General features: G+C 44.0%; 1 protein-coding gene across 14 annotated transcripts in view; it reads right to left on the bottom strand.

Annotated features, from left to right (window-relative positions):
* WWOX (WW domain containing oxidoreductase) overlaps positions 1–23,267 on the bottom strand; it is a 1,143,691-nt gene that overhangs the window by 651,796 nt on the left and 468,628 nt on the right. For 8 of the 14 annotated variants that reach the window (XR_013530200.1, XR_013530201.1, XR_013530202.1 and 5 more), the window contains one exon: positions 1–23,267. This exon is cut by the window's left edge; it is cut by the window's right edge. The exons of the other annotated variants lie outside the window; for them this stretch is intronic. The gene's annotated coding sequence lies outside the window, so the exon portion shown is untranslated. 14 annotated transcript variants of the gene reach the window in all.

Raw genomic sequence — 23,267 nt, 5'->3', positions numbered from 1 at the left:
CAAATTATGAATGTACGACTTGAGCCTCAGGCCTAGCACCTCGACAGCACACAAATGTGTTTCTGCTATGATGACTCTGCTGTTGCTACAGTTTTAATTACTGTCATGATTGCTATCGATACTGCTGCTATTACTAATTCTATTCACGGAGACAAGACCCCTTTGATCTTCAGTTCTCTCAGCTGTAAACTGATGACAGCCATGCCGGGCTCTGATTGATGAATCAAACAATGTGCAAAAGCATGTTCTTGGTGCTCTATCGGTGCTCAGTTTATTGTACATTTCCGCCTTTCTGGTAGAAACTGTACGAGGAGGAAGTGAAGTCCACTTCGGTGCCACTAACATTTCCAATCTCCTGTCCGCACTGTTGTGAGCCCCGTCCTACGAGACTTCTGCCCACAGGAAAGGAAGCTCTGCACAGTCTCAGGAGGTAGAAACCACAGCTTCCGGCTGCCTCGGAGCACTTCCACCCGCCCAGCCTCCACACAAACAGCTTCATTTGGTCCTCGGAACCATCCTGTGCCTCACACTGATGCCTCACATTTCACAGTCAAGGCTGTCAAGGCTACGGATGATTGGAGAGGAGCAGCCACAGGCCCGAGGCAGCAAAGGTTTGCTTTCAGCTGAACGTAGAAAGTCATAGGACCTTCTCCTGGTTCTGATATCATGTTTTCCCCACTATACATCCTATTCTCTGAATCACTAAGTAGAGGTGTAAGTGAGATAGCTGTTAGGGACTAAACGTATGTGTTCCTTCCCCCAGTTCCCCCAAATTCATATGCTGAAGCCCTAAGCCCCAGTGTGACAGTATTTGGTGGCGATGCCTTTGGCAAGTGATTAATTTCAAATGAGATCATGGTGGGGGCGGGCATGATGGGATTAGATCCTTATAAGAAGAGAAAGAGTCCAGAGCTACTCCTCTTTCTGCCATGGGAGGACACACAAAGGCATCCATCTGGGAACCAGAGAGAGAGCCCCAGGCAGGCACTGAAGCTGTCCACACCTTCACCTTGAACTTCCCAGCCTCTAGACTGTGAGGAATAGAGGTCTGCTGTTTAAGTTGTCCAGTCTATAGTATACTTTGACAGCAACCCAAGCAGACAGAACAATTGCCACTGTATGCTTATCTGCTCAGTCACTGCTGAGGGGGTTGAAAAATGTGATGGTCTTGCCCATATGTCAGTCCTGAGAAATGGACCTGGGACAGTTTTATAAGGAAGACTCCAATCACTGAGTGACCCCCTAGATAAAGCTTGTATTTTCTACTTCTGCGGATAGCCTGGAGAATATTGTTACCCCTGTTATACGGATGAGAGACCCGAAGTCTAAAATTAGTGGCTGTGGTAGAATAATAAGGACTCCCTACAAGAGAAGCCTACACTCTTCCCCCAAATTTGTGATTCTGTCATCAGGCATGGCAAAGGGGACTTTGAAGACGTGATTAAGGACCTTGAGATGGAGAGATTTTAAAAGAATATTTGAGTAGTCCCAGTGGAATCAAAAGCGTCCTTATAAAAGAATGGCAGGAGGGTCAGATTAGGAGAATATGATGGCACAACAGAAGAAGAATCAGTAAACGAGGTGAGATAATATTACGGCTGGCTTTGAAGACAGAGGAAGGGGCCAAGAGCCAAGGAATGCAGGAGGCCTCTAGAAGCTGAAAACTGCAAGAAAATGGATTCTCCCATAGCCCGCAGAAGGAACCAGCCCTACTGACACCTTGACCAGGTAAGGCTGATTTTGAACCTGTGACTTCCCAGAACTGCAAGATGATAAACATGTATTGTTTTAAGCCAGTAAGTTTTTGGCAATTTGTTTCTAACAAAACAACTATCAGCAAGAGGAAACTAATACAGCGACGGACTTAGACTTCAAACCTGAAAGCACCAACGCCAAAGTCAGAGTTCTCTCTACTCTGCTATGCTGCCTCTGATGAATGAATGAATAGACAAAGCGAGGTTCCCTGCCGGGGAGCGAAATGTCCAAGAAACTGCCTGTCCTCCTCTCTCAGCTCCTAGGGCTACAACAATTGTAAGTGCATCCTTTGGTTTTGGTTTTGTTTTCTACCTGCCTTCTTAAAAAGAAAGGAGGATTTCAGATGGCGCTCATTAAAACCCACTGTAGATAAAAACTAGAGAAGACGCGAGAGTGAGGAAAAAAGAGAGCAAAATAAAGAGGAGGGAAATGGAGAAAAAGAAAACAGATGATCCATAAACAGATCTTGAGGGGAAAAAATTAAGTTAAAGTTCTTAAACAAATAAAGAGATAGGTGAAATTGATGGCCAGAGAGGTACCATTTTGTTCTATGACTTTGCTGGAGCCAAGTGGAAGCGTGACAAAATTTATATTTGAGCTCCTGAGTGGCCAGAGAAAAGACGGGACTACTATCAGATATGAAGTTCAGATTGAAAAGGAAACTGATCGCTTAGGAGAAATGATCATTTCTTGGCGTGAGACCTCTGAGAAAGGCCTCCACTGGGTTCTCTGTGTTAACACTCTTTTCCCTTCCATCAGATCTTGCCACCTGATCCTCGTGAGGGAGGCACAAGATTTTCAAGGATCCTCAATTTCTTCAGTATCTTGTAGCTTATAACCCTGGATGAAATGTTCATGCTTTCTGAGACAGAAAAGGTTGGCCAGGGCATCAGCGAGGTTTCACTCACCAAATAACTAAACACTTTCACATACCAGGCATACAGCTGAAAAAAAAAAGGGCACACACTACACATTTCACTCTTTACAACACCTCACAAAGAGTCAACATTAAAAGTACTGTCTCCATTAAATTTTACTGTGCAATGAACCATCCCAAGCATTACTGGCTATAAACAACAGCTACTTATGTTTAGCTCAAGATTATATAAGCCCAGTTGGGGCTGGGCTCAGCTGGGCAGGTATCTGCTGTCAGCCCGGCAGTTCTGTCTCTAAGTTGGCTCTTGGCTGGGGTGACATGGTCCTGTGTCTCTCATCACCCAGAAAGGTAGCCTGGGCTTGTTCACACCAAAAAGTAAAAGAGTTCCTAGCACAACAAGTGGGCAAGCACTAACATAGAAGCGCTTTTCTTGCCTCTGCTTGTGTCGTGTTTCCAAATGCCTCATTAATCAAAACAAAGTTCACGGCATCCTGGTTCAGGGAGTGGAGGAACTAACTTCACCTTTGGAGGGGAGAATCTACAATTTCACAATGCAAGGACGTACATGGGCAGGGGAGAGGAAAGAATTGGTGGCCATTTTTACAATCAACCACAGATATTAATTGTTGGCATCTGTGGACTTACTATCTGCCAACCAGGACACAATTAGAGATGGTTCTTAATACCAAGGGATATTAATGAATCAGATCACTAATCAATCCTGCTGGATAATTTAATATAGTTTATTCAAGTTGAAGGTAGCAGAGTAGAAGAAAGCCTCCGAAGTAATTTGGTTCTAAAAATCTACCATTACATTCTATTGCAATAGGAAAAAAAAAAAGTGTGTGTGTGTGTGTGTGTGTGTGTTCAACCACATGAGTGCCTGTATCCTAAACACATACTATGTTTGGATTCTCTGTTCTATGTTGTTATTGTTGAATTTTGGGCTTCGGGAACCACCCTATACCGCCCTGAATGTGCAATTGCTCCAGGGATATTCAGAGTATTAAAAATAAATAAATCAATAAAATACAAGGAAAGTTGTAGAAGGGCAGCACTAACCCCCCACACACACAGGAAAATAGACTGAAAGGAAAGTATTGTCACAGTGTTTTTGCAAATGACATTTTCAGCAATATAAATTATGATTTATTTTCCCATGTAATCATCCTGATTGGAGAAATCGCACTGCTCTTGGCTAGCTTTTTAAAGCCTCACAAGACAACTTTCAGACCTGATTAGTATGCATGCTGGGAAATCAGATACATTATATTTAGCTTTAAGTTCAGAGCATCGTGGGTGCAAAGAAAGAAAGATAGGGGGAGCGATTAAAAAAACAGAACATCTGCAAAGCTTTTCAGAGGAATCTGAGCAGCATATGGCAGAGTAAGAAGTGGAGCTGTGGAGTTTGCTCAAGTTCTCTTTATGTAATTAGCTGATTGTGTGTCACCTCCTCATCGTGGAGCTCCCACATAGCTCAGCTATGGGATATGATGACTCCGTACCAGGGATGGGCTCAGGCTTTTCTGCGATGACACTGAAGAGCTCAGCACTTCCACAGACGAGGGTCTTTCTGGTGTTAAAAGATCATCACTCCTAGCCTGCATGCATTCACCCTCCATTCAGTGGCGCAATGAGATTGCCAGTAGGTGCAGATGGCCTCAAAGGCATGCAGGTATTGACTGAGTGTGAACATTTGACAAAGAGCCATGCATGGTAAGAGGCCTCTTCAATGAGAGGAAGTGATATGTCCGACAGAGTCAGCCGAGTCGGAGGCAAGTGCAATGCCAAGAGCAGACATTCATGGAGTCTACGAGCTCAGAATCAGTAAGTGCAGAATAGGTACCTGCATGAACCTGGGAGGGGACGTGCATCGCTTGCCTCCCTTAACCCTGGCCTGCTTAGCGTCAGGGGATGCAGGAACAAAGGGGAGACACATGCATTCCTGGAGTGGGAGTGTAACTGGTAAGTAATGAAAACACTAGTTCATATATTAACCCACAACAAGGCTGAATTCAGGGGCGATCCAGAATACGCATGGTTTTTGAGATAATGTGAGCTCTTGGAGGAATTTTGCCCCCAGCGTGGGACCTAAGGGCAGCATTCCCAAGGCTCTCAATGCTCTTACTTCCTTCTCCTGTGCCCAAAAGCCACTCTACCATGAAACAGTTCGAGAAGCTACTGATTTCCAGAAGGCTTGGATCAAATCCAGAGTTGAGCATCCAGTTTGTTTGGAAAACTCTATCTGAGAAAAGGACAGCGGAAGGGATGTGTGTTGAGAGCCCAGCAGATGCCTCCACGGCGCTAAAAAAGAAGATGTCATTTGCCACTGCCTCATCATTATAGCAATCCTGAATACCAACTCATTCTATAAGGTTGGTGCAAAAGTCATTGCGGTTTTTCCCATTATTTTCAATGGCAAATTCGGTAAAAACCTTGAGGCACATAGAAGATAATGAGTTGCACCAGGCTGCACAAGAGATCAAATGTTTTCAGTTCACCTCCACTGCTGGTAACTGAAGATCATGAGCCGTAGAACTCCCCATTCTGCTTTTCCTGTAAAATCACTTGCTTGGCTCACGAATAAAGGCGTGTCTGCCTGTAATAAAATCTCTGATTCCCTGTAAGGTGCTCTACCTAAACATCCTGTCTTTTTTTTTTTTCTTTTTCTTTTTGAGGCGGAGTTTCGCTGTTGTCACCCAGGCTGGAGTGCAATGGCACGATCTTGGCTAACCGCAACCTCCGCCTTCTGGGTTCAAGCAATTCTCCTGCCTCAGCCTCCCGAGTAGCTGGGACTACAGGCGTACACCACCATCCCCAGCTAATTTTTGTATTTTTAGTAGAGATGGGATTTCACCTCGTTGACCAGGATGGTCTTGATCTCTTGACCTCATGATCCACCTGTCTCGGCCTCCCAAAAGGCTGGGATTATAGGCGTGAGCCACTGCGCCCGGCCTCATCCTGTCTTTACAGTTTACATCTTCTTCTATTACTCCCTTTCTTTATATTAAACTTTCTGTCTCTGAAAAAGTCTCTGTAAAGATCTGGTCTTGTTTTTATTTTTCTGTTATTCCAAAAAAAAAAAAAAGAAAATGTGGCTTTGATAGGTAAAATTCTAATTAGCTTCCCAGATTTCTGGTCCGCGATGTACACATGGCTTCTTCCAGTTACTCAGTCAATTCGTACGCTAGATACTGTGGTGAAGCGATTTTGTCAGTGTTAATTAAGACTCCAACTCAGTTGCCCTTGAGATAAAGAGACTATCCTCGTCATGTGAGCCCTTGAAACCCATGGCCTAGATAGCATAGTCGAAGTCGGAGAAATTCAAAGCCGAGGGGACTCCATGCACAAGAGAGTCTCTGTAGCTGGCTTTGAGATGCAGGGTGCCAAAAGTCAAGGAATGTGGGTGGCTTCCAGGAGCTGAGAGCAGCCATCAGCTGAAGTCAAAATGAAATAGGGGCCTCAGTCTTACAACTCCAAGGACCTGAATTCTGCCAGCACCCTGAGTGAGCCTAGCAAGGGATTCTTCCACAGAGCCTGCAGGAAGGGACGGACCTCCAGCTGACACCTTGATGTTGTCCCCATGAGACCGTGAGCCAAGAAGCCAGTCACACTGTGTCCAGGCTTCTGATCTACATAATTTTAGTTAATAAACAGATGTTAGTGGGAGCTGCTAAGTGTGTGGTCATTTGTTACACAGCAATAGCAAACAAACAAAAAAACACACCGCGGCATGCAACAATCCCAGCTTTCAAATAAAATTTTATTCCATTTATTTCTCTGGCACTCATAGTGACCATGCCTTCAGAGTATAAAATTCAAAATTCATAACATAAAAACTCAATCACCATAGCTGCATTCTTATTTTTAATTATTGCTTAAGAATTGGTTCCAAAATAATATGTATCACTAACACTATTCATTTTTTTCTTTTTGAGACAGGTGTCACTCTTGTTGCCCAGGCTGGAGTACAATGGCACTATCTCAGCTCACTGCAACCTCTGCCTCTCAGGTTCAAGGGACGCTCCTGCCTCAGCCTCCCAAGCAGCTGGGATTACAAGCATGCACCACCACACCTAGCTAATTTTGTATTTTGGGAGGACGCGGGATTTCACCAGGGGATTACAGGTGTGAGCCACTGCATCTAGCCGGCAAACATATCTTGAAACACATTATGATAAAGTAAAAAGGAGAAAGGACTGTCTGAGAAGCAGAGATGAAAATGAGGAATGGGGACTGTCAGAGTCCATGTTCCTTCATTTCTACTTCCTTTTTGTAGCGGGCTGTTAGATATTGCCTCTGCTTGTTTCTGAATACCCAAGCTTGCTAAAACAGAAAAAGACCAACGATCATTATTACTATTTACCTTAAGACCTGATTCTACCTATCTACCACCACAAAGAGAGTTAGAGGCAAAAGAGAAATGCTTTTAATGTGGGGAAAAAGCAGTACCAACTTTAGTGATTTTTCTCCCCCTGGGCTCTTGGGAATACCTCTTAGCCCAGATTCCTTCGGCAGATGTTAGCATGTGCAGGCACTGTTCTAGGTGTTGGGGTTACAGCCAAAAACAAGCAGGAAAACCCATGCTCTTCAGTTCTAGAATGCTGGAGCCCTGGGCCTTTGGGGCCTGTTTGACTTGTAGGCTTTTTTATCTTTGAGTTTCCAAAAGGTGAGTGGCACTACAGCTGAAGACGATGAGTCTCTACCACAGCCTTTGCTAAACCACTGAAGACTGTCTTATTTTTCATTTTCCCTAGAAATAGAGTACATAAGTGCATTCCTCTAGAGCAGAGATTTATTTTTTATTTTTATTCTTTTTTTTTTTTTTTGAGACGAAGTCTTACTCTGTCACCCACACTGTAGTGCAGCGGCACGATGTCAACTCATTGCACCCTCCAGCTCCTGAGTAGCTGAGATTATAGTCACCCGCCACCACACACATTTGATTTTTGTATTTTTAGTAGAGACGGGGTTTCAACATGTTAGCCAGACTGCTCTCGAACTCATGACCTCAGGTGATCTGTCCACCTTGGCCTCCCAAAGTGTAGAGCAGGGAGTTTTTTCAGATTTGCACACTGCTGCTTTTTAAGAGTCTGGAACAATGCCGAGCACATAGTAGGCCCTCAATGAACAATTGTTGGCTAGCTGAGCTCAAGGATATTGGGCTGTGATTCTGAAGGCCTAGGCTCATTCTTAGCCTTCAGAGAGTTTGCTTTCATTCCTGGGGAGCTTCTGCCCTGGCTGCTGCTGCCGCCAATGCCACCTTCCTGCCTTCCTGGGGGTCATCTTTATTTTCAGTGTTTTTGCCTTCTGATCCCTGGGTAAGAAGCAAGAAAATTTTCTAGTGCCTGGAGTCTCCATCCTCATTTCCCAGTCCTATCCTAGAAGTTGCAGATTGGTGACTTGCAGATGTCTTTGGTTTTTCCTGCTGAAGTTTGCTTGTTTTGGTTTTTTTTTAATGAAATAAATTAGTTGTGAACATTTAAAACTTGGAAGACTTCCCATCGAAATTGGGATTTCCTGTTTATCTTGACAAAGCACATCTGGCATCCTTTGCCTCCATTTTGCATTTGGCTACAGTTGGCTGGACTTGAGCAGTGGCTACCCCTCTTTAGCTGCAGCACGTGCCCTCTGGTTTGCCATAGTACCTATCAGCCCCGCTTGACTCACTGTAGAAATGGCCTAGCCTCCTAGGCACGGCAGATTGCTGTTATGCTAACTCATGAGCTGCCTGCTTGCACCTCGCTGTTGTGGTGGTTCTCATAGGTCTCCCCGCTTCCAGTCTCCAGTTAACTGAGCTGACCTCTACCAGTATCACTCCCCCTGCAGTCTTGACTCTGATCAAGCTTGGAAAGGCCTGGCCTTCATTTGGCACATTCTTTTGTCCCGAGTGCACCTTTTCCTTCATCAAGCCAAGTGGCTCTTTCGGAATACTTGCCTAACCCTAGACCCATTCTCTCTACAACCTTTAGTCTGAATTGGGTACCTTGCATCTTCCTTTGTTCCCATAGTACCCCCTACAACCATGGTCGTCCTGTGTTTATCTGTTTACTTCTTGGCTGGCTATTTCAGACTGTCATCTCCATGACTACAAGGATTTTGTTGCTCACAATTAATATCCATGGCATCCAGACAAGATCTGGCCTCTACGTGGAAGGACATGTAGTTCTATGTGGCTTGAAGCCAAGCTTGGGAGAGGGACAGTGGTGGGGAAGGGTGGGCCTGGAGACAGAGCTGAAGTCCCCAGGTGCTTCAGTAGTTAAAGCAACATTCTGGATCTTATCCTCACAGTCACAGAAAGCACTGGGGGATGGGCTTATGAATGTCGTGGGATATCACATAATAAGGGACTGTGCATGCATTTTAGAAAGAGCCCTCTGGCTTTGGTAAAAAAGGATGGATTTGTGAGGGTCAGGACTGGCAGCATGTGGGCTCCTAAAATAGTCCAGGCAAGAGACCACAGAGGCCAGAGTCAGGGATGGATACAGACTAAGACATGCCTGTAGACTGAATGTAGAGGAGCGAGTAGATCAAATTCTAGCATGAGACGCGGGGAATGAGATGCTTTCCAGCCAATGAATTTATGAAATTAATGAACTTCGTCCCTTTCCTCCCAAGCATTGCCTGTATCACCTTGTTAATATGGTTTCTTATTAAAACATGTTGGAAGGCAGAGGCTCTAGGTGCATATGACTTTCAAGCAGCACTACTAGCAAATGGCCACTGGCTTCATTCTTCGTGTGCATATGTTTTTGTGTATTCCAGGAGGATTTTCTTTTCTTTTTCTTTTTAATCTGCCTCTTAAGAGAAATCCCATTCTCCCAGTAGCTTCCTGGAAGAAAGTTCTAACTAATGGCTTTAATCGTGTGAACGTATTGTGGAAATAGATAGGACAGTTCTCAGCCCATTCATCTTGCAGACCTCAGATGAACGAACAGGCACAAAACTACAGGTTCCACCCTGCTTCTCCCCTCTTTATCTCGTACTTTACCACAATCCATTGCAGAACGCCTACCTCCCTGGCTTCTCCTGAATCTATGTTTTCTATTTCGTCTGAGCTAGCCAAGGTCTCTGGAGTTTGCTGTTATTTTGCTTTAGAGAAATTAATGCCACTGAAAGGCTGTCGTCTTTTTCAGTGAACTTTTGGTTAAAAGAAGAAATTTACAAGGCCATTTTTTCATCTCTGCAGTTCAGGTGATTCTATTAGAAAATATTCTATACAAAAAATTTGCATAGCAGGGCTTTTCTCCAGGTAGTAGCTTAGAATAAGTCAGTACTACTAAAACAGATACCTTTTGTAGAATAGATTCTGAAATCTGTTTGGATCTGAAATCTTCCTTCCTTGTCTTTGAGTAAGACACGACGGAGAAAAACAATTTCACTAGCTGCTGGCCTGAATTCACTGATTAGAACAGAATATCCTTACTACCAAAAATGATGTTAGTGTCCCAGTGTGGTGGCTCACACCTAAATACCAGCACTTTGGGAGGTCAAGGTGGGTGAATCACCTGAGTTCAGGAGTTCAAGAATAGCCTGGCCAACATGGCGAAACCCCATCTCTACTGAAAATACAAAATTAGCTGGGTGTGGTGGTGGACATCTATAATCCCAGTGACTCTGGAGGCTAAGGTGGGGGAACTGCTTGAAACCAGGGGGCGAAGGTTACAGTGAATCGAGATCGCACCACTTCACTCTGGCCTGGGCGAAAGAGCGAAACTTCGCCTCAAAACATAAAAATAAAATAAATAAATAAAAGATATGTTTGCCAATCCCAAGGAAAACAACTAAAAAGCAGTGTTGTGTAAAAGCACACAACGGCGCACTTGGTTGAATTCTGTCCTCCACACAGTCAGTAGTTGTGGTGGGCATGGTGACTCGCCACGCATCAGTCCAGCTGCAATTGATTTCAGGTCCCATTTCCATCGTAGAGACTTTATAATTGTACTCTAATTGTAGTTAAGATGGCACTCAAGATAAATGAATCATCTCAGATATGGGAACAGGGTGCTCCATCATACAAATTCCCTGACCGTTCCCCACGCTCTGACCCCACAAGAACTCTGCTCCTCCCAAGTCTCAGGTGGTGAGAAAATCCCCTTTGCCTCCCTCAAACCAGATCCTGACAGCCAGCAAGCCAAGCGTTCTCAGCAGCTGAATGCCTCCATTTCTCTGTGTCGGATGTTTTTTCTTTCTTTCTTTCTTTTTTAAAGGAGGAAGGAAACTACCCTGTTTATTTCCAAACTCCCTTGCATCTGATGCACGATAGGCTGGCATTTGCTGTTAAAGCAGAAAATTATAAGAAGGGCCTAATTGACCCTCCTGTGTCTTTGAAAAAGCCTGTCTGTGGTCTCTAATTGACCCTCTAGGTACCTATGGAACAATGAATGAATCTTCAGGAAATAATGGAGGGCGATGATTAATAGCCCAGGCCTGGCCGGACCTGAGTCTCTCGCATTTCTTCTCCCTGTATTTCCCTTCCTCCCCTCCACAACACTCGATTCCCTGCATTTCATAAGCAGCGATTTATTATTATTACAGAATTATAAATACCCTGTAGTAGACACTTTTAAGAATCGGAGACATCACGATTCTGCAGAGATTGTGATAACATTTATTTAAGCTGGCATTCTCATTTTTCTTCCCGGCATGGCTCAGAAGAGTCTTCCTCTGCCATTTGTGGGCAAAGGCAAGTAAGAGGCTTCTTTTGAGCTCCTGGTAAAATTGCTCCACATGTGAAGTCATTTGGAATTGCAGGGGGTTTTTGCTTCCAGTCCAAGGAGTGAATATTGGCCCTTTTGTCTTGCTCAGAAGACAATGAAAGCCCTTCAGAGGTACAGCAACCACAATAATATCAATCGTAAAAATAAGCAGCATTCCCTCAGTGGGGAATATGGCACAGGCCTGCACATACTATCTCAATGAATACTCACAGAAGCCGTGAGGCATCCATGGTGCTTCTCTGTCCCCATTATTCAGATGAATACACCGAGGTGCAAAGAGAATAAGTAATTTACCCAAAGCCACAAAGTCCAAAGCTGCAGCTCTGTATGCCATGTCCACTGCCTTCCAAGTACTCCACAATAACTGTGCCAAATGAATAATATCAAGGCTAGGTTTTGGGAAATTCGAGTATGAGAATAAAACAGAATACCTTTCCCTTCTTTTAGCTTCATTGAAAAATGCTTCCTTTCCTCAGACAGTATCGGAGAATACATCTAAATTTAGAATTACGCATATGCCTGCAAGTAGAATTACGAGAAACTAGAATTTTTTTTGCAAAATCATAGCATTAATTATATCTTTAATTAAAAACAGAATAGAGAGAAAAAGAAAGAGGAAAAAAAGACAAGAAAGAAAGAAACAGAAATTCTGACAGAAAGAGAGAAAGAAAGAAAGGGAAAAAGGGGAGAAAACAAGAAAGTAAGAAAAAAGGAAAAGAAAGAAGAGGGAGAAAGAGAAAGAAATAAAGAAAAAAGAGAGAAAGAGAAGGAAAAGAAAGAAGGAAGGAAGGAAGGAAGGAAGGAAGGAAGGAAGGAAGGAAGGAAGGAAGGAAGGAAGGAAGGAAAAAAGAAAGAAAGGAAGGAAGAAAGAAAGAAAGAAAGAAAGAAAGAAAGAAAGAAAGAAAGAAAGAAAGAAAGAAAATCTCTCCTTCCAAACCCACCCTGGCCTCCGCTGATGTCTCTACATTCCTCGGGACCTTAAATGGCAAGGGAGCCACAAGTTGTCTGCCAGGCTCTGCTGGCTTTTCTGGGCCCCTTTTCTTCTTAGTCAGGACTTTGTGGGAGAACAGGCTGCCTATGCAGCAAAATTAATGCTTGGGTAAGGCTTACAGTCTCTGTGAAAGGAATGGGTTGTCTCCAGCACCCGGTCCCACCTCTGTCCTCAGAAAGCACTGGGCCACCATTCAGAGTGAGGGGATCTGGGTGGGCAGTGGGCTTTTGAGAGTCAGGTACAGCCCACGTGACTCAGAAATAGGCAAGAAGGGAGCTGAGTAACCAAATCTGTGTGCCCTGAATGCAAGGCTGCCTTAGGGCACCTCTGTGGTGCTATTCAACAATAGGATTTCAAAAACCAAACGAGACTGTCCTACGGATTTTTTTGTGTCCAAAGGCACATATATATATATTTGTATATATGTGTATGTACATGCAGGGATATACATCACACTATATGTACATATATCGAGGTCATTACCTGTATCTACTTGTAGGTATTTATATGTGTATGTGTATATGTATCTGTCTATCACTTCTACCAACCCATCAGCCAAAACTGTTTTTATTCCCTGGGTTTTATTGCATGGAGCTTAAAACCCATTTATGGCTGAGGTTGCAACATATTGAATTTTTGCAATCAGACCTTGGCGATGACTTTGAGCAATAGGATATAAATAATTCCCACATGCTTAGCGTTCCAATAATGGAACACTAGACCTATTATTAAGGGGCTTACAGCACTGACCGTGAATATCCTGACACTTCTTCCCTTCCCCTTTCATCATGTCCACGTGCATCTGACCACCAAGTCCTCCCATCCCTATTGCCCTGTTACTGCCTTGGAGCAGGCCACCTTCAGTGCTTTTCTGCATGGGAGCAAGAAGCTGTTAAGTGGGAACCACTACCAACCTGTACTGCACTCAAAGTATTTGCTGAAGAATTCAGATGTGCTGCCTCCCTACTTGACAGCCTCGCCCTCGGAAAACCATTTCCACTCTTCAGCAGAGCATTGGAGCCCTCCACCATGTTACTAACTCTCACTTTCTTTCTTTTTCTTTTCTTGTTTTTGTTTTGAGACAGAGTCTCACTGTGTTGCCAGGCTGGAGTGCAGTGGCGCGATTTCGGCTCAATGCAACCTCTGCCTCCCTGGTTCGAACGATTCTCCTGCCTCAGCCTCCCAAGTAGCTGGGACTATAGGCATGCACCACCACACCTGGCGAATTTTTGTATTTTTAGTAGAGACGGGGTTCACCATGTCAGCCAGGATGGTCTCGATGTCCTGACCTCGTGATCTGCCCACCTCAGCATCCCAAAGTGCTGGAATGATAAGCGTGAGTCACTGCACCCGACCACTACACTCTCCCTTTTACAATTTTCTTTCTGTTCCAAGCTAAAGGAGTTTGCTTTCTTAAACTCCCATGTTCAGACTTTAGCCATACAGAAGCTCTCCGGGCAGCCACACTCCCCGATGCCAGCTTTGACCACCAATACTGCCACCAGGGGGTCTGCAGGACCTGCAGGGCCACAACCACCAGCACCTTGGTGACTTCACTTGCTCTGGTCCCCCGCCGTCTCTCCCAGACCTTCTCCCTCCCACCTCTTCTAGGGAAACACTCTATCAAGGTCAAGTTTGAGCCATGTTTCTTAGCCACATGGATTCCTCCTCCTTTTCTTTTTCTTTTTCTTTTTTTGAGACGGAGTCTTGCACTATCACCTGGGCTGGAATGCAATGGTACAATCTCGGCTCACTGCAACCTCTGTCTCCTGAATTCACACAATTGTCCTGCCTCAGCCTCCCAAGAAACTGGGATTACAGGCTAGAGTAGAGATGGAGTTTCGGAATGTTGGCCAGACTGGTTTCGAACTCCCGACCTTGTAATCTGCTCCCTCAGCCTCCCAAAGTGATGGGATAACAGGCAAAAGCCACCGTGCCTGGCCACATCCCTGCTTCTGTTAGGGTATCATACCGCTCTCAAATCACTGCCTATAACCTGCTGCCTTGTTAGCCTTCTTAACAGGACTCTAGTGGATTCCTAGAGACAGCATACAGCTCGACCACAAGAACACGGTTCAAACTAACAGATCCAGGACCCACACCCCCACCACTGGCTTTATAGGGCTCATACTCCAGGCCACACCCACCTACCCTAATCACCCAGGGCTATGGATCCCAGAGCCCAGAGACAGGACCCAAGCCAGCCAATCCTAAGCCTGCTTACCCCTCCTGGCCCCTTCCTTCCTGTAAAAACCACAATCAAAACTTTTTTTAAAAAAAATTTACGTTCCAGAGTATATGCGTAGGATGTGCAGGTTTGTGACAGAGGTAAACATGTGCCATTGTGGTTTGCTGCACCTATCAACCCATCACCCAGGTATTAAGCCCAGCATCCATTAGCTATTTTTCCTGAGGCTCTCCCTCCCTGCACCTCACTCCTGACAAGCCCCAGTGTGTGTTGTTCCCCTCCCTGTGTCCATGTGTTCTCACTGTTCAGCTCCTATTTATAAGTGAGGCGTGTGGTGTTTGGTTTGCTGCTCCTGCATTAGTTTGCTGAGGATAATGCCTTCGAGCTCAAAACTCTTAACAGTTCCTCTCTCTCCCTCTGGCTCCTGCCCGACCCCGGGGCTTTCCCAGGTAACTCCCTGTAGCATGCTGAGTCCCTGTGCACCTGTGAGCAACAAACCGTCTTTGCAATGGCAGTCATTTCCTGATCTTGGCCTTATCATGCCTAAATAAAAATAAAAGCTGTTATAATAGGAAAAGAGAACAGAGGAAGAAAGGAAGGAAAAAATGAAAATGAATGAAGAAGGAATGAAAAATAAGGGTATAAATTAACAAATGGTAAGTTACTTAAAATCTGCTTTTTCTTAGGAAGAGAAAGAACTAACAGCTGCAGAAGTCCTCTTCCACTTGGGCTGGGGATATACGTGAGAAAGACCCACAGAGATGCTGTGCGAGCACTTATGCTGAATGTGGAAACTGGACCTCCCACTGGATACTCAGTTCAGGGGGCTCCTGGGCCCTCCCAGGTGCTCTGCTCATCGCTACCTCACTCAGAAAACCAGCAGAGAAGTGAACTTCCTTGAATGACTGACAGTCAACATCCAGCATGGAGCTGGATTACAAAACTGTATCCAACTATAAATAGCATCACACTATTCTCCTTTAAAGAACGTCGGTGCTTTTATTCATTAAGATTCACATGCTATGGAGGGGGCAGATGTGCTTCTCCCATCCTGGATCCCAAATAAAACACCCCGTATGGAAGCAGATGGCTTTGTGTAAATCAGAAGACAGTTTACAGAGTGAGATGGCTTCATCAGAACGGCATTACAAGTACCATCTCGTGGGATTAAGTGAGTCCAGCTTTAACTGGAGGTCACATTTATATGTGAAAGTCTGGGTCCCTGTAAGGACTGCCTGGGTCCCCGGGTCATCAGGTCAGTGACCTCTCCATCATTTTCTTTCCCGAGGGAGCCCCAGATAACACATGAGAAAGGAAGCAGTGCTGTAGGAAGCCACGAATGGGTGCCCCTGCCCCCAACCAAGAACCAGTTCTGTTAACACAGCAGAGAGCTCTCCCCAGGTCTCAAATCTCCCTGACTTTGCTGCCACAGGTAAAAAGCGGGTGGTTTTGCTGATTGGAAACCACACGACAGAAACAGCACCTGCTTGGGCACTTAATCCTGGAATGCGAAAGGTGAAAGTCGTTTCTGTTTATTGTGATCTCCAGAGTAAGATGAAGAGCAATCATGTCACCGGAGTCTTGGCAGAGGACAAACAAGGCCGACGGAAGAAGACAAAGTCTTCTTTCTCAGGACACTTCACGAGAGGCTGCGGTGTTAAGCACTCCTCAGCCCGCCTGTCTGATCTGAGACATGGGGGTTGCAGGCACCTGCCTCCCGCTGATGGTATTCACCATTCAAAGCACAGGCGGGAAAGTGACCAGACAGAATCTTTCAGGTCTAGTCTATTCCTTTCCTTTGAACCAGTGGCAGAAACAGACCACCTTAGTCCAGCCTCCCTGGAACATTCCAACATTTGAATCCTATGATGGGAGTCTCCATTTCCAAGAAACCAGGGAGATATTTCCCCCATTTCCTTACAACACTAGGTCAGTGTGACGTTTAAAAAATTAAAAATATATAAATAAGAGTTCAAAAAGAAAGGAGTTTCCTTTCTTGGGATAATTCAGACGCTGATACACAAAAGTTGAGAAGAGAAGATATCTAAACACCCAGAAAAAAGATTTAGGAGCACTCTGTTCATTGCGTTTCTTCTAAAATCACTACTATGTTTTCATGAGATCTGTTTCATGGAATAAATAGACTGTTACTCAGAATCCTAACATCTTATAGCGGATTTATCAATGAATGGTGAGCCCCCAGCCAAGTGACAAGTCATACCGTCTCTCATATTGCATTCTTTTTTTCTTTATCCTTAAAAAAATGTTAGGTCTGCCCTCCGCCTTTTTATTCCAAATCTTTATTCCAAACTCCTGACTTTTTCTCAAGTTACTCAAGAATGAAAAAGTGTATCACCTCCAAGCTAACCCTCTCCCACCTTCGCATCCAGCCATCCCAACTCTGCTGCCATCCCAGGAGTAGGATATTTGACAAGACGTATCAGGGTTAATAAGAATTCCCAATGCAAGGGCTTTGAGTTATGTCAGATAAAAATGAAAATTCAAAAGACGAGCATTCATCCATAGGTGAAAATATCATATTCTGAAACCATGAAAATCAAAAAAAGAAAATGATTTTTGAAATTATGTCTCCCAGACAAACATGTGCTCTAGTCTAGGGGCCAGCAAACTACAACCCACAGGCTAAATCCAGACTAGCACCTGTTTTTGTAAATAAAGTTTTATTATCACACAACCGTGCCCATTTGTGTATAGATTATCTGTGTGCTTTCACCAATGCATCACGGTTTAGATGCAACAGGTACCTTATGGGCCACAAAGCAGAAAATATTTGCCATCTGGCCCTTTTCAAAGTTTGCAGACCCCGTCCTACACTGAAAATTCATTTCTGTATCTCTCAAATACTTGGGTTTGCTTTGTTACTCTTTAGTATAAATGGAATGATCCAGAAAAACATTTTAATGACACTATTAAAGAATTATTGATTTGGGTTTAGGGAAGAAGGGAAAGTCGAAGAACCAAAGAACTTGCTAAAGACTCACAGCCACTATTTTTAACATAAAGATTAGCTCTATACCAGGTAACCTGATTCAACCACGAACATGTAGTGAGTGTGTATTACGTGTTTTCAACCTAAGCATTTCACTGCATTTTATGTATTTGTGTAGAGAGATTTCAGTTCTTCTCTCCTGAGTTTTCTATTTTCTTCTTTCTTTTTCTTCGGTCAACTATCTCCTTGTTTGTTTTATCTGCTAAATAAAAAATCCTTTAAAGATTCCACATTTCTGATGGGGGTCCTGCCCTACGTATACCATACAAATGTACGTCATAGGTATTTGGATATCTTGGATCATCTAAGACGTTCGTTTTACCCCTAGGCTTCATAGCTAAATGGTAGGATTAAGCCATTTAGAATGTACTTGATTCCTATAATATGTAGTGATTTTGCTAAGGTTGTTCAGTTTTATTTCCTTGCCCAGAATGATTTCCATTAGCTGGCTTGCAGATTAGCAGCCTAATCTCCTAACAAGAGCTCTTCGATCAAATGGGCTGGAGTGACCACATGTCTTGCTGCTGCCAAGTGACTGATTTAAGAGATGGACAAAAAGTAGAAACACAGAAGTCCAGATAGCGTGATTAATGGTCGATCCAACTTTCTCTGAACCACGTATCGTGACTTAATGGGAAACCCTGAAGAGATTAAAGGGGGGAATTACATTACCATGAATAATATAAAAAAGTGATATTCTGTCTAAAAAGCTTTTGAGCGCAAGTGACTCGAACAAATATATTAACAGAGCTTACAGCAGATTCAATCAGGTTGAACGCTCCCCAGAATTTATTTTCAAATAAGCTTCATATATCTGAGATGTGAAGAATGAATCTATTCGTGACTGGCAGGAAAGCTATTAACATGCAGATTTTAATTCCGCCTTTGATTGTACGGAGGTCCTATTGTCCGTCCTTTATGATTGGCAACCTCTCCCAATTACGGATGTAGTACACCTGCACAAATCTCGACACCACCGTGACACTCCAGAGAGCTAAAATGTATTTTCCTCACTTTGTTCTAACTTCTAAAACTAAGTTCAAGTGTGTATTATCAAGGCGTTGGAAAAACTATGATGTTTAAAAGTGTGAATTATGCCACAGCAATCCATCCATCTGTCTGAAATGCCAGTTCGGGGCTATATTGGGGGGCAAAACCTGGCAGTGAAGACAGAAGCCTGCTTTACAAAAACAAGGTGCACATTCATTCATAATCAAGCCATGATGTTAATGAGGCTACAGTGTGTGACCAGTTAACATGCTGCAGCCAAAAGGCAAATATTGAAATGAAGGCGTTTATTTTCAAACCAACAAACCTGAACTGAGCCATTACGATAAGTTCCATTAGCGTTCTAGTTATTGGGCAAAATAATTTCATCTCCAAAATTAATTAAATAAATTGGAATGACCTGGAATCACTTCTGTGGCAGGGGGATGGAACAACACTGCATGAGAGGCCAACTCATTTAGAGCGAAAGGGCCCGTCAGCTCCTTGAGAGATGACGTTTAAATTGATGGGAAGTGAAAGTTAGAAATATGAGTCATGGAATGAGGCAGTGATGTGTTCTTAAAAAGTTGGCAAAGCAATTTTAAAAATAAACCTTACTTAAAAAAAAAAGGCTCCCCCTAAATTCAGGGGTCAGATGCCTTAAGATTGAAATATGTTAAAATGTTCATCACTTAGACAATTCTGATCCCGTCTTGCGTTAGTCACATTTACATTCTGAGCAATCTGAATTGTTTTTCCTTTAAGAATAAAGATTAATAAAATACATGACTGTTGAATGGAATGGATGGGATACAAGAGCTACTGCCAGGTACGTGAAGAGAATCACGGTAGAATCTTAGTTCAAATCATGTCCACGTTAGTACTATGGATTAAATGTCTGCGTCCTCCCCAAAATTCTCATACTGAATTTTTTTTTTTTTTTGGTGGGGAGGACAGAGTCTTGCTCTGTCACCCAGGCTGGAGTGCAGTGGTGTGATCTTGGATCACTGCAATCTCCCTCTCCTGGGTTCAAGCAATTCTCTTGCCTCAGCATCTGGAGTAGCTGGGATTACAGGTGTGCACCACCATACCCTAGCTAATTTTGTAACATTTTTAGTAGCGATGGGGTTTCACCATGTTGGCCAGGATGGTCCCGAACTCCTGACCTCAAGTGATCTGCCCACCTCAGCTTCCCAAAGTGCTGGGATTACAGGTGTGAGCCACCACACATGGCCATATGTTGCAATGTAATCACTGATATAATGTATTAGGAGGAGGGGCCTTTGGGAGGGGATAGCAAGAAGGTGGACATCTATGAACCAGGAAATGGATCCTCGATCTTGGACTTCCTAGCCTCTAGAATTAAGAGGAATAAATTTCTGGTGTTTATAAGCCACCCAGTTTATGACAGTTTGTTACAGCAGCCAGGACAAACTAGGGCACAAAGCTTTCTGGATGACCTAATGAAGGAGAAGTAGAATCACCTGTAACTAATACAGTATCTAGTGCGTGGTCAGCACTAGGCAAGTGCCAGCGACCACATTTCACCACAGGGTCATTGAAACCTGGTGTTTGGGGGCATGCTCTGTCATTTATGAGTGTGTGACCTCAGAAACGCACCTAATCTCTTTGTCCCTCGATTTTTTAATCTGGAAATTGGGGGTACTATTAGTACCCCCTCTAGTAGAATTGTACTAATTTGAAAGAGCTGATATATGCAAAGCACTTATTATAGTCTCTCCAACATGAAGAGACTAAATTAATGTTAGTCTCACCCTGTCCCCATGGGTTGAAACTGGCAGACATTCCCACAGGTCTGGTAGGTTTTTTTTTTTATCTGACACAAGGTCTCACACTCTCCCAGGCTGGAATGCAGTGGCAGGATCCTGGCTCACTGCAGCCTTGACCTCTCAGTCTCAAGCAACCCTCCCACCTCAGCCTCCCAAGGATCTGTGACAACAAGCACGCACTACTATGGCCCGCTAATTTTTTGCAGAGGTAGGGTTTCACCGTGTTGCCCAGACTGATCAGGAACTCCAGGGCTCAAGGGAACCACCTGCCTCAGCCTCCTAAAATGCTGAGATGACAGGCATAAGCCACCACGCCAGGCCCAGGTCTGGTAGTTCTTTACAACTACTGCTGTGCCCAACTTTCCCAGGCTTCCCCCGATAACATATGTCAGCAACTTATCTCTTTAGATGGAGCTTTCTCAAAGTGCAGTCCATGGACCATCTGTACCAGAAAAACCCGATATGTTTGTTAAACACACTGATTCCTAGACCCCATCCTGAATGTACTGAATCAGAACCTTTGGGGAGTGGGACTAGAAAATTTTAAAAATAAGTTCGCAGCTGAGTCTCAGGTATCCAGAAGTTTTGAGAATTACCTATTTCAACAAACAATATAAAGAATGGAATCATAAACAATCTTTTCTTAGGCAAGTTAATTGCAATCTCACAAAATTAGATGTAATTAACAAAGTGATGAAACTCTGGATCCAGTATTCTTTTGAATAATCTCTTGCCCTTGTTTTCTGGGCACGCTCAATGTAGGCTGCCTTTCAAGTTGTGAGACCTTTTGTATACAGAACCGTGCCTTCAAGTCCTGATCACACCACTGCTGTCTCTACACCTCCCGTTCCCAAGCCTTCTCCCACCAAACCCCTTCTGCTTCCCTTTCATGCTGCAATTCCAACCTCATGTCCTCAGGGAAGCCTTCTCTAGCTCCTACACAAGGTTAGAGCCACCTCTTCTAAGCTGTACTAGTACCTTGCATTCTCTATCATAGTTTTAGCTTTTTGGGATTATGTGATTTTTTTTCTTAAAGACTGTCTTTCTTCTTCCACAGAAAACTGACAGAGGGTAAGAACCATTTTTTCCTTAGCCACCATAACATTCCTTATGCCCGGCATAGAGCATGTTATAGACTAAACTGTGTCCCCCTCAAATTTATATTCTGAATTTCTAAGCTTCCATGTGACTGTATTTCAAGATAGAGCCTTTAAAAGGGTAATTCAGGCTAAACGACATGATAAGGGTGGTGCCCTAATCCAATAGACTTGGTGTCCTTATAAGAAGAGGAAGAGACATCATCCTTACACCAACACACTTGGCTAATTTTTAAATTTTTTGTTTCAGTGTCACCAAAAAACAGACAGAAGGCCACTTGAGGACACAGCAAGAAGGCAGCCATCTGCAAGCCAAAGACAGTGGCCTCAGAGAAACCGTGCCAGCAACTGTGTCTTGAATTTCCAGCCTCCAGAACTGTGAGACAGGAAGTTTCTGCTGTTTAATCTCCCCAGGGGGTGGCATTTTGATATGGTAGCCATAGCAAATGAATACGGCGCCTGTTTCAGAATGGAGACTCAACAGCCATTTAATCGCCAACCATGCCTATGCCTGGGCATCAATGTGCTCTCCACTCTCATTTTATTGTAAAGAAATAAAATTCTGAACTTGTTTAAGGATGAATTAAGCCAGACATGGATGCATGTGCCTGTAGTCCCAGCTAATTAGGAGACTAAGGAGGAACCCTTGAGCCCAGGAGGTCAAGGGTAACCTGGGCAACATAAGGAAATTCCCATCTCTTAAAGAAAAAAAAAAAACTTTAAAAAACAGAAATGGATTAAAAGAAACCATGTGAAGATATTCCACGAGCAGCAGGCTGCATTCACCTTGCGGGTCACTGTTTCCTCAGAAGCAGAGATGCATACAACGTCCCTGAGCTGGAGTGGACCATCACTTAGTCCAAACAGCTCCCCCACAACAGCTCTGACCCTTGTAGTCACTCTCTGGCCACAGGGGTACCAGTGGGAAGGAATTCACTACTAATCAGACAATCCCAAAGTGCTGCGGCAATCGGAATACAGGTATCTACTTAGAAAAAAAAAAAAAAATCATTAAAATGAGAATGAAATCTTAATACCCATTTGGTTTGCTTATCTTAAAAATAATCTTTTTTTTTTTTTTTTTGAGATGGAGTTTTGCTCTGTCGCCTAGTCTAGTGCAGAGGTGTGATCTCAGCTCACTGTAACCTCCGCTTCCCAGGTTCAAGCCATTCTCCTGCCTCAGCCTTCCAGGTAGCTGGAACTACAGGCATGCGCCACCACATCTGGCTAAATTTTTTTTTGTATTTTTTAGTAGAGATGTGTTTCACCATGGAGTTTCACCATGCTGGGCAGGCTGGTCTTGAACTCCAGACCTCAAATGATCTGCCCGCCTTGGCCTCCCAAAGTGCTGGGATTACAGATGTGAGGCACCACACCCAGCCCTCTCTCTCTCTCTCTCTTTAGAGATGGGACCTCACTATGTTGCCCAGGCTAGTCTTGAACTCCTGGTTTCAAGCAATGCTCCCAACTTGGCCTCCCAAAGTGCTAGGAATATAGACATGAGCCACCATGCCTGGCCATAATCTCTCTCTCTCTCTCTTTTTTTTTGAGACAGTCTCATTCTGTCATGCAGGCTAGAGTGCAGTGGTGTGATTATAGCTCACTGCAGCCTTGAACTTCTGGGCTGAAGTGATTTCCCTGCCTTAGTCTCCTGAGTAGCTGGAACCACAGGAGTACACCACCACACTCGGCTAAGTTTTACATTTTTTGTAGAGATGGATGTTCTTGCTATGTTGCTGAGGCTGGTCTCAAACTCCTGGGCTCAAGTGATCCTCCCAAAGTGCTGTGATTACATGTATGAGCCACCATGCCCAGCCATGTCTCAGTTTCAATGATCTCATTTTAATCCACT

This window comes from Callithrix jacchus, chromosome 20 (assembly GCF_049354715.1).
Source record: "Callithrix jacchus isolate 240 chromosome 20, calJac240_pri, whole genome shotgun sequence".
NCBI classification, from domain to species: domain Eukaryota; kingdom Metazoa; phylum Chordata; class Mammalia; order Primates; family Cebidae; genus Callithrix; species Callithrix jacchus.
This window is presented reverse-complemented; position numbering and strand designations above follow the sequence as displayed.